Genomic DNA, 13,571 nt, shown 5'->3' on the forward strand with positions numbered 1-13,571 from the left:
AGAATCAGAATCAGGGATTCACTGTTCACCCAGCTATGAACATGGCAGAAATGTGTAAGTTCTTTAAAAAATTAAAATAAAATAAAAAATCAGTTAAGCCATTGCTCAATATGGCACCATTAAATTTGACTTAACTGGTTTCATCTCTGATATGGAACATACAAACAGGATTACTAGATTACAGGATTAGCCACATTTGCCTTCTCTGTTTTAAACATTAAATCTACTGTAAATTGACATGTTTATAGTATTAAACAATATGTCAGTTATAATTACAATTCAAGTCAAGATATCAAAAGGATTTATCAAATATGCTTCCGAATCTATTGATAAAATTGTTAAAAATCATTGTGCATACTTACAATATTTGACATTGTTAACATTTCGATTATAGTTGTACTTACTGTTGCACCTGAATATGCATGTCTCCCTTCAGGATTATGGGAAGAGGAATGTTTATAACTCACATGCAAACCAGTTCAACGATAACATTGAGATTTTGTCAGAGTTCATGGATATTTTGACAGTCTGGATGAGTTACATGAATTACAACTAGGCTATATAAAGAGCAGAAATACCACTTGTTGTAGTTAACCTTTAGTGACTGCTCTGAACACATGTTCCCAATCTATTCTACAGTCAGATCTCTGATTTCAATTTAGAGACATTTACTCTTGACATTTTATCTTGGGTGTTTCATATTTTGACTCCTGGCTGGATGGTTAAATATTTATTTATATTCTTGACAGTTCAAAAGACAAACAGACAGACAGAAGTTTAGCCAGGGAGTGTTGATGGTGGGCTGAGTTTGCAGTATGTCCTGAGGCAGGCCTGGACTGGGAAAAAATTCAGCCCTGGACTTTTTGGTCCAGACCGGCCCGCTACAAGCCATGCGCAGATACTGTGCCAACTCACGTTGATGCACATTTAAACACACAAGCCCTTAATAACAGTAGTATACTGAACAATATCCCTTATATTCTGGAGACTTGAATAGGCTTGAATTAGTTTTAACTGTATCATGTTAAACTGAACGGGCAATAAACCATAAACACTGACTGAAAAAAATATGTAAAGCATCATAGACTACATGTGTGTCATGTTGTTAGATCAATGTCCTTCATGAACACATTGGACTGTGGGCACAAAGAAAGGTGCATGTTGACACTTTAACACTTTAACTCTATTGACCTGATTTGGGGGAAGTCATTATAGGTAGAAATGATCATATCTACATGCTCAGACCACATCACATTGCAACATGTGAGTTGTAAACTTGCAGATTTGTAATTATGTGACATCCTTTGGTGAAAATAGTGGTTAATAAAAGCAACTAATCAATGAATCAGGATAGTATATGAATATGATTGTTTTCCAATACTTTAGATAACTAGATTTAGTTGTGACACACCACACTATGCAGAGTTTGTTATTTATCATGTCAAGTAAAGTTCATAGACAGTTAGTAACCATTCTGAACATTTAATGAGTGTTTATCCACACCATGCTGGCAGGATCACACATGCTTAAGACTGTATCATCACTTCCACATGGTGGAGAGTCTTCCTCAACCTGCTGCTGCACCACCATGGCAGCGGGAGCCTCACATGACTCACTGTCCGACACCTGCTGCTGAGAGGGACCCACTCCTGAAGCCGCTCCGGCCACGCTGGCCCCCGCAGCAAACATTTCTGATTTTTTTTTGCTCGTAGCAGCGTCGGTTGCGGTTTTTTTTATCTCTTTGTTTTTCCCCTCCGTCTTTTCGCTTTTTAGCCGCATTGTCCATTTTGTAGTAGTATCTCTCACTATCTCTCATCTGATTGCTTGTCATCAAAGGTGATTGGACAAGGGGGGGGGGGCACAAGAACCAGCGTGGGTGGGACTTCTGGGCCTCTGTAGCCTATCATAGAGCCACTGGGCCAGGTATTCTTTAGACAGACAAGCCAATGGGCCTCTGCTGTGTCTGCAGGCTGCAGCGGAGCTCTGTGGGCCGGTGCATGTCTCTGCTCTGGGCCGGGAGAGTAACCATGGCAAGGCGCAGCAAAAACTAAATAAACAAATTAAAAAAATTTAAAAAACGGCAGCCAGCGGCCCATTATTGAGTCCCGGTACTCCCTATGGCCAATCCACCCCTGTCCTGAGGCCTGTACTACAAAGCTGGATTAACATACCCAGGATATCTCTCCGTTACCTGGGTTGACTTACCCAGATATTCGCAGTCTAGGATAAGCGGTACTACGAAGCTGGTTATCAACTCGGTAAATCAACCCAGGGTTTTCCAATCTGGATCTCTGCACACTCACATAAAGGGGAGGTGTTTGCAGCGTCTGACCAATCACAAACATGGAGAAACCCTGCAGAGCAGCCTACTTTACCATGGAGGAGCAGACAATTATTCTTCATAAATATGAAGAATTCAATCACATCATCCAGTCCAAAAGCAACACTGTTGCCACAGCAACAACCAGGAAGGAATGCTGGCAGAAAATAGCTGACTCTGTGAGATCATACAATATTAATAAATTTGACAATATAAACGGACAGCACTCTGATCATTCAATGTCACTTTATTACAGCACAGACGTTTGGGGCAGAGCGCTTCCTCAGTGCCCTTCCTTTCATAGAGACATTAGTTTAATATTCAACATTCAAAATACAAACCTATTATGCGCTTCAACCATTTGAGTGAATGATGTCAAACCAGCTGTATAACATACAGAATAATATCCCTCATGTGCCTCATATAGGCTATTTTGGTCAATTAAAAAATTGCATCTATCCCTAAAAACTCATTCTCTCAACACCAATGTTGACAGGATCTTTTAAGAATGGGCAGGTCATTTTCTAAGAGAACTGATTGGTCAGGAGGTGGTGCTTTTGTACTCGTTGATCTCTTATCCAGAACATAACCTGCTCCGAGGCCTGTACTACGAAGCTGGATTAACCTATCCAGGATCTCTCTCCGTTACCTGGGTTGACTTAACCAGATATTCGCAGTCTAGGATAAGCGGTACTACGAAACTGGTTGTCAACTCGGTAAATCAACCCAGGGTTTTCCAATCTGGATCTCTGCGCGCTCACATAAAGGGGAGGTGTTTGCAGCGTCTGACCAATCACAAACATGGAGAAACCCTGCAGAGCAGACTACTTTACCATGGAGGAGCAGACAATTATTATTCAAAAATATGAAGAATTCAAACACATCATCCAGGCCAAAAGCAACACTGATGCAGCAAAAGCCAGGAAGGAGTGCTGGCAGAAAATTGCCGACTCTGTTAATGTGTAAATTCATGAGATCATACAATATTAATTTATCAGACAATATAAACGGACACTCTGATCACACAACGTCACTTTATTACGGCACAGACATTTGGGGCAGAGCGCTTCCTCAGTGCCCTTCCTTTCATAAGAGACATTAAGTTAGTTTAATATTCAACATTCAAAATACAAACCTATTATGCGCTTCAACCATTTGAGTGAATGATGTCAAACCAACTGTATAACATACAGAATAATATCCCTCAATGATTATTTTTTAAATATATATTTTGGCCAATTAAAAAATTGCATCTATCACTAAAAGCTCATTCTCTCCTAAGCGCTCCTCTCACGATCCGCGCACCAATGTTGACAGGATCTTTTAAGAATGGGCAGGTCATTTTATAAGAGAGCTGATTGGTCAGGAGGTGGTGCTTTTGTACTCACTGATCTCTTATCCAGAACATAACCTGCTCCGGAGCAGGTTAGCCGTTCAGCATAAGTTACCATGGTGATTTACCCCGGTAAGAAGTGAACCAGCTTCGTAGTACGGAAAACCCAGGGTTAACCCTGAAGTTATCTCGATAAGAGAAAATCCAGCTTCGTAGTACAGGCCTCGGAGCAGGTTATGTTCTGGATAAGAGATCAATGAGTACAAAAGCACCACCTCCTGACCAATCAGCTCTCTTAGAAAATGACCTGCCCATTCTTAAAAGATCCTGTCAACACGCGGATCGCGAGAGGAGCGCTTAGGAGAGAAAGAGTTTTTAGGGATAGATGCAATTTTTTAATTGGCCAAAATATATATTTAAAAAATAATCATTGAGGCACGTGGGGGATATTATTCTGTAGGTTTGACATCCTGAGATCAAAGTGTCAGGGAGCATAATAACTGTATTTATTTATTGTAATTGTAAAAAATTGACGAAAATATATATTTGTAAAATAAGCCTTGAGGCACATGAGGGATATTATTCTGTATGTTATACAGTTGGTTTGACATCATTCACTCAAATGGTTGAAGCGCATAATAGGTTTGTATTTTGAATGTTGAATATTAAACTAACTTAATGTCTCTTATGAGAGGAAGGGCACTGAGGAAGCGCTCTGCCCCAAACGTCTGTGCTGTAATAAAGTGACATTGTGTGATCAGAGTGCTGTCTGTTTATATTGTCTGATAAATTAATATTGTATGATCTCATGAATTTACACATTAACAGAGTCAGCTATTTTCTGCCAGCATTCCTTCCTGGTTTTTGCTGCTGCATCAGTGTTGCAACAGTGTTGCTTTTGGCCTGGATGATGTGATTTAATTCCTCATTTTTATGAAGAATAATTGTTTGCTCCTCCATGGTAAAGTAGGCTGCTCTGCAGAGCTTCGTAGTACCGTTTATCCTAGACTGCGAATATCTGGATAAATCAATCCAGGTAACGGAGAGATATCCTGGATAGGTTAATCCAGCTTCGTAGTACAGGCCTCTGGTCTGGTGCCATTGTTTTCTATGTAGAAGGCTGCTTCTTGCATGTCATTACGTCTGGACATGCCACGATCCTATTTCCCATAAACGATGTAGGTCCATTCCCAAAGACAGTAGTTTTATTACACTGGTCCCAAGATCGGCGCATTCCAGCTACTATAACCTGGCTACTACCTCTGTTTGATTGATGCAACATTTTGTGCTATGGGCATCAGATGATCACAATGTCTTCTTAAGATTTATCTTTGCTATTGTATAAGTTTTGACACCCCACAATTTTCTGACCTATCATTAGGCCCTACAGTGGGTATCAGGCTGTGCTGTCATAAATCTACTGAGGCCTCATGATTTGACACTATTCTTTAGTCCTGACATTATTTTGAGTTTACCTTTAGGCTGCTTTTGAATCCTATTCAGGAGAAGATCCTTAACAAGGCCTAATACTGTATTTACCTATTCAGGCTAGCCCACATTGGCTGACCCAACAGGTGTGATATGCAGTTTTATCTGAATGTCATGGCTCGTCCAGTTGTCCAGCCGCCATCACTGGTCTTCTAAATATCCATTAATTAGCAGCTTCTCTAGTATCAGAAGCTTTAATGCATGAAACACATCCACATTGTGTGTATTTTTATGAGGTTGTATGCATGAAAAAAACAAAACACATCTTTCCCTTCCATTTGAATGATGCCAGTCAGGCTGTGCAAGAGGGGTGCTAATCATTGGATGACTTTTGACATTTTCCATGCAAACCTGGTAAACTTTGTTGTATTCAGCACTATCACAACTGTTGTGAGAGAGGATAAAATTATTGCTTCTGTCCACAGTGGTAAAATTGTTCTCTTAGTATCACAACTGTGCAGTATTTTGACATTTGATGAGCCTTCAAACTCTTGAATGTGTTTCTCAAACCGTCCTTCCTGGATTCCATGTCTCACCAGTGCACTCACACCAATGCAGCCCCCTGTGTGTAAGAATGCAGGCAAGTCTACAGGGTCATCATGATATAAGCAGTTATGAATGAAATAAACAAACAGGAGACCTGTTAGCGGAGTTGTGGTATAGCTTGTTTATTAATGGTATATTTTTGCATAGGGAAACATATTCATTTCCAATAATGAATCCATCAGCATTTGCTGACAGCAATGGCTAAATATGGTTATAATGACATATTTTCAAAGATGTTAATATCCCCCACAGCAGATGAAAAACATCAGGTCAGAAACACAGGTTGAGACCGCTGTCACTCAAACTATGATACATTCAAAAAGGAACAGAAAATCCTATGTCTGAACAGACAAGTGGCTGTCCATGACTTAAGTTTAGATGGCCATGAGAAGACATTACTATGCCACGATGTTGACATCATTTCCTGTCCTTGTATAAATGCAGCCTTAGGGAAACAGTTTAGATAATGTAAAAAAAAAAGAAAGTTGATTGACATTTGTTTCAGCTGAAAAACATCCAAAAGAAAAAGTACTTAAAGCTCATTGTAAAGCTGCTAAAAACTACATCCAGCCCAGAGCAGCAGCCCTTTCCACAGTGAAACTCTCATGCTAGGATTAATATCAGCACTCCAGCTCTTTTTTGCCAATAGTAAGTAGCTATGGTATAAGAGCCATAAAACACTCTAAACTCACCCAATATGGAATATAATGGGCTCAGGATAAGGAACACAACTTGCCTTGACTGTATCTATTATTTTTCTCATATTGGGATACTAGGTCATGCAGTATTGCTTGTTTCAGAATGGCTATCAGGTAACAATTGAAAATATATAGTTATATAATATAATAGTTCTGAGGTCAGAGGAATTTATACAATACTGGATGATGGTGACAATTTTTAGCTTTTAGGTATTTGGGGACCTCATTACGCACTTTTGGTTACCAAGAATGTAGCTTTGTTATCCTACCACTAATTGAATTACATAATGCCCTGATATATGCTTAATGTGAAAAGGACTGTGGTCTGAGTGGACTGTAGTCATGCAATAACTGAAGAAAGCTGTTCATGCCTATGCTCTCTCTGATGTAAGGGATACATATCTGGAAGCAAGCAAAGCAGTCCTTTACTATAATATCTGAAAAAATATGAGAAAAAATCCTTAAAATATAACACAGCCTTAAAATGTTCTCTGACAGACAACTCTTTCATTCATTACAAAGTGTCCTAAGCACATGGAGTAAACAGTATGCAGAAGCAATAAACCCAACCATACAGAAATGAAATCAATATGGCATCACATTCACAGCAAACAATGCAACTCTACAAAATCTCAAATTAGTATCTAAAAAAGGTTTTGCTGTGAGTCTGAATTACAGACAGGGTTTTGAAGGGACATTGAAAATAACAATTCAAACGTTCAAGTAAGAAACAGCAAAAGAAATACATATTGGACTTTTTCCAGGCAACAGCAGCTGTAGGGTAGAGTGTAGAATCACAATAATAGTTTTTAGAAAAGAGCCCTCTATGAAAACATCCCCCAAAAACCATCCCAAAAATGTGTTGTTTAGATATCCAACAATCCCTTTGTTCCTCACACAGCATTCGGTTTAAGATCCGTCTGCAGTTGTAACAAATAGAAATTGCCTTCAGCAAGTACAACAGTTCAGTTACAGTAATAACTGCTTACAATACTAACCAGAACCAACCAAACACGATCACAAAGCAGTTTTGACTCTGATATGGTGCATCCTATTCAGAAACATTGTTTGCATTGTTGGCACTTAGCACGTGCTAAAGGTGTATATCTATGGTTATTCTCTGCTAACAGTGCTAACAGTTGTCAGAACAGCACTTGGTTTGTACCACAGAGAAAAGAAAAATCTAGAGGGAACTTATGACCAAAATCTATCCCAATGAATAATGACATCTTAGTCAACAAACATGTAGTCAATACATTTTGGACAATGTACTTTTATATTGGACTCTAAAGTAGAAAAAAATGTGCCAGATATGTTAATGAACCAAAATGTAATCATTAGTTCCTAAAGATAGCCTATTTACTTAAATGAATGAATCAAACGCTAAATAGTACAAAATCAATAACACAGCATCTTATTATGTAAATACTAGTCTAATATAGTCTCTATTTATGTGGCCCTAAAGTTATTTTGTGCATTTTACTGATCGTAACTTAGCATTATTTCATTATTTCATTGTTATCTGGCAAAACCCATATTTGTTCATATGGAAGTGAGTATTAATGTCAACGAGCACTGAATATAATACAAATGATGTATACTAAGAAGTAATTTCCTTCAAAACAACATTCATAGCTAAGCACAAGTTCAGATAACATCATTCACCTTTCTTCTTGACTGCATAATGGAAAAATGGGCTTTAGAACCTAATGTTGTCTTCTCACAAATAAGTAATAGCTTACAAATATACTTAATGGTAAATTAATAACCAGATAACAATGCATTCTAAGCAACAACTCAGTATGATGCAATAACTTATTGAACAATATTATTGTATTAAACTTACTATAGTAATTCATGCATGTAATAAGAATGCTGATCAGTCATATGTTATGTCCCATTTAGAACCTGATTCAGTTGTTGACTGAATCAGTGGATATTTTGACTTATCATGGTGGGACAAGCACAGGTGTTACTAGTACCATCAACAAAGGTTCTGATCTATTCAAGTGTCCCAGTAAGACAGCAATTCAGCATGCATAATACAAGGACCCTAAAAGTAAAGCAGCCAAATTCAGCCATCATTTATTTCATTATTTACACCTGTACTTTTTCCACTGACAAGTCAAAATGTGTTCTGTGAAAAAAACTGAAAATGAGGTAAAAGATGTATTCGATAAAGGAACTTATTATTATGGCACTGATCCATTGCTGCTAATGATCAAATGGCTATTCCACAAATACTTGTTACTGGTAACTACAAAAATGTTTTGTACCTTTTTGTAAAGTGGTATCACACATTGCATATATTAGCCATTTGGTAGATGCCACAAAATGCAGATAAAGATAGTCTGTCAATGTTTCCTCTAGATTTTCTTCAACTCTTTGGGTTGTTTTATGGCTTGTCACCCATTCCTACTGGCCAGAGCTGGTAATGTTCTCAATACTGAGCATCAATACCTGTGCTAAAGTATGTCACACTTCCATGTAGTATTTGAATACAACTGAATACAAACTAGCCATAAAATGATAGGCACTACTTGTTGAAATCATTTTAGTTTTTTTTGTCTTTTTGACTTTCCATACTGTTGACCTGCTGGTTTATTTGAATAGAGCATTAAGTGGTTAGTCTGCATGCCAACTTTCTTTGACCGGAGGAGGGGACAGTGTTTGGTTTCGAGGCTGAACTGATGTAGAGCAATTTTCCCCCAATTAATTTTTCTCATGAACACACTGAGGGGTTTTTTTTCTTTCTCTTTTTTCTTCTTTCAATCATAGAGGCATATTGTATGTCTGTGAATTTTGGCTTTGGTGGTATTATTTTATTTATAATAATCAAATGTCTCTATGTAGTACATTTTGTACAATGAGGAGACATCACACTGCACAAGCTTAAAACACATTGAGCTGAGACAGGACAACTGACACACTTCAGTACACATTGGATTCGTCTTCCACTTAGTTGGCTGTTGTTATGTAGGGAAGGTATTGGCTTTTTTGTATATTTTCTATGTCAGATTGCTATTGAGTGATAGAGAGAAAGTAGAGAGGAACAGAAAGGAAGATGATTCACACTTTCTAAACTGCTTCAATACAGAATCAAACCTCTCCTGACTACCAGGAGGCACACTTGACCAAATGGTGACAATACACTGCTTTTATGTGTAGATCATCTGTAAGTGAAGGTTTAGAATTTAAATCAGTGTTCATCTTGGCCACAGAAGACAAAATGAAGCAGTAATAAGATTCTCAATGTACAATGTGCACAGTAATGTTGGTCATCAGCTGGGGGATACAGTCAGTTTGATCCTGTTAACCATTACGGAGTCCTGCAATACACAAAACATTTGTATGGCTTACAGTTTTCTTTTTTTCAGCTGAGTAGAAGTGATTTACATATATGGCAATTTTAAGCTGTACTTTTTGGTGTTGTATTGCATTATTTTATTGAACCAGTTTTGGTGTTACTGTGTCTGCCTCTTTAAAGTGTAACTGGGGCTCTCAAAGTAGAGAGACTTTAGATGTTTGGGGTTTTTTTACTAGTTATATACTGCCTTCAGTCTGACATTTTAATCTAAGAATGATCTGTTTGTGTCTGTGGGCTCAAATGATCTCCCTTTTATCCCTGCAATGCATTTGCTGACAGGCAACCAGCACCTAATACAGACATCACAACTCAGTAAATCATAGTGAGTCCCATCATGGGTCAACACTGCTTCATCTTTTTATCATTTCACTGATATCCTTCACCTTCCAGGTTATGCAGTCTTGTATTCCCATTGTGATATCATTCAAGGACAGACAAAATATATTTGATAGAAATTGGGAGTACAAACAGTAAATCCTAATTATAATTTGGCCTGATATCTGTGAATCAAGCCATATGCTTTCAACTTAAATAATCACAATCAACACTAATATCAACTTCACACCAAGCTTCTGTTGCTCTTCAGTAGACATGAAGTTCTGAAGTATTACCTACACCAAGGAGCTTCTGTTTTTGATCCTGCACTACCAAACAAAAACATAGTATCTGGGACAATAGCACCATCCTGTGGCCATTTACACAGTACTTTTCACTTTTCTTGTAATTTCAGACAGAACTCGTAAGTAGAGGTATTCATGGGTCCACTGAGTTGCTATACCTAAAAACTGACCAAGAGCCTAAGCCAGCAAGGTCTGAACTATGTTTAGTCTAATCAGATCTGGTCAGGTCACATTGTATTGCTATAGGCCTCAGGTCTAAGTGTTAATATATCTCTAATACCTGAGGGATCCCAGTGGACTTTCTATTAGCTCTGATCACATGGTGAGTCATCATGCTAGGAGGAAGGTGTGTATTTTGAGGCAGACAGTGTGAATTGTGTGTACTGCTCTTTTTGTTAACTAGTGGAGCATTATGCTAACCAGATATTCTGATATTTTCACATACAATCCCATTTGCACTGAATTTTGTAAAAGGTATTTGGATGGGTTATTCATTTGCTTTTTGATATGCCATATCACTTTCTACACTCAAGTATTTATGTGTATGGCCTATATGACATAAACTGACATTGAGCATGTTCTGCAACTGCAAATAAACAATAAACCGTGTTGTTGTTTTTTAAATCTATCCACATATTCAAAAACGTCCATATAGGTAGTGAGTGCTACAGCAAAAAAAAAAAGATCATTGACGGTTGTTATGGGTGCTACTCATTTGAAATTGAAATATTTCAGGACAAGATTTAGTTTAAAAACATGGCTGCCAACAGCTAATCAGTGTGACATCAGTGTCTGTCACTGTGTATTCTGATTCAGATCTAGTCACAGATCTGTAATTAAAATAACACTTTGAGAACTGTGCAGCCTTGGAGGAAATACATACTCTGCATTCTAGTTCACCCTAGCTTAACTTGACCTCCAGGATTGTCTCTGTCCCACTTTCACCCATCATCATTCATCATACTTCACATGGCTAAACTTTACAACCAGCTCCCACACACTTTTCCCATTTCATGGGTCTCTTGCTCTGCAGCTTGGCCACCAGCTTAAGAGAGCCAAACTAAAATACAAAAACACTTGAACATTCTATACATTCTTTTTTTAAACGGATAAGTTCATGTTGTACATATTTTTATACACACTGCTGTGTTTAAACCTATAATCCTACAAGCAACATTACAATAACAATCCAAAAGATAACTAAAAAATAATCTAAAAGCCAAGTAAGAATAGTGTTATGTGCATGCATCCATATAAAACTCAAACTCACCATTGGCATTTTATAATATCTGGTCACATGACTAGTCGTGTAGTCAAATCATACAGGGAAATGGACGGTGTTCTAATGGCCAATCAAAGAGTTACAGAGGCTTAAAGCCCAAATCTTAACATGTGTAACATGTTTCCATTAGATGGTGTTAGGGGCTTGGCCACAAAATGTTTAAACACAGAACTTCTCTGCAAAAAACACAATTAAATGTGTATTTAATACTTAATATTAAAACAGGATGTAGATGGAGCTGTGCAGCATCTCTCTTGCTTTTGTTCATACTCTGAACATTAGGCAGGAATTACAATTAAACTTTTAAAACCAGAGGTTTTGCGATTTTCAGATTTAAGGGAGCCATTACCTCACCTTCAAATAGACTTTCATTTATAATCTAGTGCACACATTTTTAACACACATCTAGTTTATTTTCAGCATTGTGTTAGTGATGTGTCCACACTTTTCAGCTAACATCTTTGTTAGCCACTGAGATTGCTCTATTTATGAGCTCTAGCTGTGGAAAATTATGTCACTGAAAAAAGTTAACACTGAAGGAGCAGTCCAACATTTTGGGAAATACAGTTATTTTCTGAAGCTAAACAATCCAGTGACAACATCTTGACATTGAAACAATAAACTAAACTCAGTAGCCACTTAATAACTTTTTCAAAGCTTTCTTACAGTCTGAGTTTAATCAATTGCCATGAAGATGGTTTAGTTGTCATCACATGATCAAATGAAGTATAAAACACTGGTCATGTGATAACAGGTGTTTGTATCCTTGAAGCAGGATAGGGATCTAGATCTCTCTTATATATTTTACTACTTGTTATCTCATGTGATCAAAGATCCAGATTTAGATCACTGGATGACACCTGAGCCAACTCAATTAGCTGATGAAACCTGTGAGATGTAGCTGAGAGTCATGGAAAAAGCATGTTAATCAGCCTTGAGCTAAGATACCTTTGTCAAAGGTCTTATGTGTTTAGCTCAGCTTAGCATAAAGCTAGGTTAAGCATGTCTGTACTATATGTCCATTAGGCTACTGGACAGTCATCATTCTTCTCATGTAACTCAAACAAGTGTATTTCCCAAAATGTCAAAATGTTCCTTCAACACTAACATTTGCTGTCTATATTTGAACTGGAGTAGAGCATAAGCACTGTCCCAGCCTCTACTGAAACTAATGAAAGTTTTCATTGAGTTTACACTCAAGCTAGTATTTCAACTGCCAGCTAACACACTGTCAGTGTTTTACCTAAAACTGTGTACCTGCTACAATGATTAATGTCAAGCAATCACACATGCAGCTTTTTTGTATTTTTTAAGCACTACCTGCTGTACCATGAAAAGTAGGATTACTTGTCCATAATGTATAATTTTTCTTTAACTAAAGGCAAGGCACATAATGTGTTTATGAAATATCGTGCAAAATAGAAGTTTAACAACAGGACTATTATTAAATTTCAAAGAAAGACACACCTCCCTTACATCCACTGGTACAGAGGGAGGAAGAGGAGTAGGAACTGGGAAGGAAGAAGAAGAGCAGGATAGAGGTATCGTCAGTTTGAGCCATGCATTCTTCAGGTCAGCACAGCAACAAGGGCAGCACCATGCAGTATACCTGTACATCAGCGTTATGCCATTTTTAACCAAACCTTAAACCTCGCCCTACCAAAACCCAGTTCATATCAGCACCTTTAGTGCAAAACCTGAACCCCAATCCCTGGGAAAGCAAATGGCAAAGACACAGACATCTGTTTTCAGACTGAACACAAAGCCAATTTCAGATGGGCCAAGAAGATGCAAATTCTAGGCAGTACAAACTGTGGAGACGCATCTGTGTGAGTTGAAAATAATTCTCCTTCAGCAAAGATTTAAAAAAACAACACACTTATTCTAACATTGTTTGACACAAACATTTCTAAACAT

The sequence above is a fragment of the Scomber japonicus genome, chromosome 7 (genome assembly GCF_027409825.1).
Source record: "Scomber japonicus isolate fScoJap1 chromosome 7, fScoJap1.pri, whole genome shotgun sequence".
NCBI lineage: Eukaryota > Metazoa > Chordata > Actinopteri > Scombriformes > Scombridae > Scomber > Scomber japonicus.